Below are 3,578 nucleotides of genomic sequence, written 5' to 3'. Positions count from 1 at the left end.
TTACTCAGCAATCAAAAAGAATGAAATCTTGCCATTTGCAACTACGTGGACGGAACTGGAGGGTATTATGCTAAGCAAAATTAGTGGAGAAAGACAAATATATGAATTCACTCATATGAGGACTTTAAGATACAAAACAGACGAATATAAGGGAAGGGAAGCAAAAATAATATAAAAACGGGAGGGGGACAAAACATAAAAGACTCTTAAATATAGAGAATAAACAGAGGGTTGCTGGAGGAGTTGTGGGAGGGATGTCTAAATGGGTAAGGGGCATTAAGGAATCTACTCTTGAATTCATTGTTGCACCATATGCTAACTAACTTGGATGTAAAGTAATAAATAAATTTTTTAAAAAATCCAACAAATATCTAGGAACAAAGTTCATAAAAAGAGCCTTGGAACATATATATGTGGATAACAATACATATGTAAATATATATTACTAAAAGCTAGAATTTTTATGAACAGCAGGATAGATAAATTACATATTTCTGTTCGGAATAGCATAGTAGTGGAAATAAAGTACTGAAATGCTTATACAAGGAAAAAAAATTTTTCACTCTAAACACTGCATTTTGTGGCATCCTATTGATTTTTAACAAATTGCATTATCATTTCATTAAAAAAAAAAAGGAGCCATCTTTCACTGAAAATTCTCTTCTCCTAATTCACAGAGTAGATGTTTTAAGCTATGTTTTACTCTGTGACTCCACCCACTTAGACAAACTTGATTGGACTAAAAGCAGACTCCTATAAAATCTGAGCTAGTCAGTCACTTTCTCTTTAGATTTTCTAATTAAAACTAAGACAGCCATTTTCTTTGTTTTTTGTAATGTTTTATTTATTTCTGAGAGAGGAGAGAGAGAGAGAGAGAGAGAGAGTCAGTGTGAGGAGGGGAGGGTCAGAGAGAGGGAGACACAGAATCCGAAGCAAGCTCCAGGCTCCGACCTAGCTGTCAGCACAGAGCCCACCGCGGGACTTGAACCCAGAACCGTGAGATCATGACCTGAGCTGAAGTCAGATGCCCAACCGACTGAGCCACCCATGCGCCCCTAAGACAGGCATTTTCTTGAATGGGGTTTGTTTGAATGCTGGAACTGAAGTTGCCATTGTTGCATAGAGGTGTGTATGGAAAAGGAGAGAAAGTTCTATATAGAGCAGGAACAGATATACAGAAAACAAAGAACATGGACAGCTTCTAGAAGATGGAAAAGGCAAAAAGATGTATTTGTCTCTAGAGCTCCCAGAAGGAATCAAGACCTGCCAACACCTTGATTTTGGCCCACTGAGATCCATTTTGGACTTCTGAGCTCAGGAATTGTAAGATAAGGAATTTGTATAGTTTCAAGCTACTACATTTCTGGTAATACCATTATCAAATTCCTCTCAAGGCACTCTGGACTTTGAATTCTGTGTAGATTTGAATAATAGCATTTCAAAACTAAGAGGGACCTTCATGGGGGACTTGAGGTAAAGGACTTGTCTTAGGTTACGTGGCTGGTGGGTAAAGTTGGGATGAGAACCCAAGTCTCCAATCTTTCATCTATGTACATTAATGACTATAATATGTCTAACAAAGAGGTTGGTATATAAAAGTACTCAATAAGTGGTAGAATTTTTGCTTATTGTTTTCATTATTATTATCCATTTTCTTTTGTAATCTACAATAATATTTCATTTCTTGAACATTGCTAAGTAAGCAGCTACGCTGTAACAACCTGTTAAAATCATCACAGAAGCGAACCAGGGAGTGAGTGAGGAATGACCTGGTCAAGAAGTAGAAGGGGATGAGGCCTATACATTTAGGGTACTTTTGCATTTCAGACTCAAAAGAGATGGCTGAGAGGTTGAGCTTCACTTTTGACATGCAGGGGAACTTAGGAACTCTTAGCGACTCTGGTACCCTATATTTTAAGGGTACCAGAAGGACAGCACTCTGGGAGGTAAAGGCAAACTAAACTATATCAGTCCCCACAAGGTTCCCAAAGTCTAAGATAAAAAATCTTAAAAGCAGCCAGAGGGGGAAAATGAACCAATCTTTTAGAAAGAAAGAGTCTCACTGACAGTTGAGTTTTTGTAGGCAACAAGTCAGACCCTGGAATAATTTTTAAGTGTCCTGAAAAAACAAAAACTGCTTCTCTCATCACATCTCCCCTTCCCACCTCCCTCTTTCACATATAGGGACCCTTGTGATTACTTTGGACCTACCAGGAAATCAAGGATAATCCCAGATCTTTAATTTAATCACACTGTGAAGTTCCTTTTCCACCATAAAGCAATATATTCACAGGTTCCCGGGATTGGGATGTGGGGATCTATGATGCGCCATTATTATGCCTACCCCAATACTAACCTACAAAAAGGTCTCACCCTTTATCATGAGTAGCTCTTTTCTTCTATAAAGCCCCATGGAAGACAAGAAAACCAGTATTTTCAAGAAGTAGAAGAGGATAGGGCATTTTGCATATTACCTCATTTAAACCACCATCAACGTTCAGCTTTGGTGAGGCAAATATTATTACCCGGAGTTTACAGATTCTGGGATTGAACATGAGAGAGATTAGGTAACTTGACTGAGGTCGTCTAGCTGGTAAAACTGTCTTGACTAGTAATTGTACCCACATCACCAGATTGGTCTATCAGACTCTAAGCTTTTTCCACCACACCAAGTAGAGGTGAAATGGATATTGTTTGGCTTATCGCTGGGTGAAAGGTTTCTGTACCTAAGCAAACACTCTAACTTGGTGGGCTTCTAACGCGTGAAAAAGAAAGAATGGATTAGGGTTTCAAACTGGAGAGGCATCTTTGACTAAAGTATTTGTGACAAAAGCTCTTTGGGTCTTGACCACGTGATCCCGGTTAAATCACTTACCTTCTATTCGGCCTCCGTTTCCACATTTGTTAGATGAGACGTTTGGACCTGATGACGCCTTTTCCAGTTCTCTTCTCGCTCAGACATATTCTATGGTTCTAAGAGAGAAGCCGCTTGCCTCAAGCGGCTTGATGGGTGGGCTTTAGGGTGACTGCATTCAAGTTAGAAAACCAACTGCTATCTAAGGAGGAAAAAACGGCGGGCAAAGAATGGGGGGGAAAGGAGATGAAAGGAGCCGGTAATAGGAGATTCAGATGCAAACATAAATAGCATGCAAATAACCCAAGTAGCTTGCAAATTGCTCAAGATAACAATCCGCGGGAATCCAGCGTTTATTAGACGAATGAAACTGTGGGTCTCTGAGGATGTAGGGATAAGAACAAGGTTTTCACTCTCAAGGCGCTCACAGAATGCTGGGTGACACTTCATATTTAATCGTGGACATAAAACTTCCACCTCTCTAGAAGCCTTGGCTGTGAGAATTGTAAGAAAAACTAAGAAATGAAAGTATTACAAAACGTTGGAGTGTGCCAGAGGAAACGTGAAAACACTCTCCGGAACCCGCTGGGACGTGCCCCCACACCCCAAGCCTAACCTAGACACACAAAAGAAGCTGCGTCTGCCCGTAGGGACGCAAGCTTTTACTCCGCGTGGCCGAGCGGGCGGGCTGGGGAGGCGCCCGCCCCCCCCGGCCGCCCCCGGC

This window comes from Crocuta crocuta, unplaced genomic scaffold (genome assembly GCF_008692635.1).
Source record: "Crocuta crocuta isolate KB4526 unplaced genomic scaffold, BGI_CrCroc_1.0 scaffold97, whole genome shotgun sequence".
Classification (NCBI taxonomy): domain Eukaryota; kingdom Metazoa; phylum Chordata; class Mammalia; order Carnivora; family Hyaenidae; genus Crocuta; species Crocuta crocuta.
The sequence above is the reverse complement of the archived record's forward strand: the minus strand, read 5'-3'. Positions refer to the sequence as shown.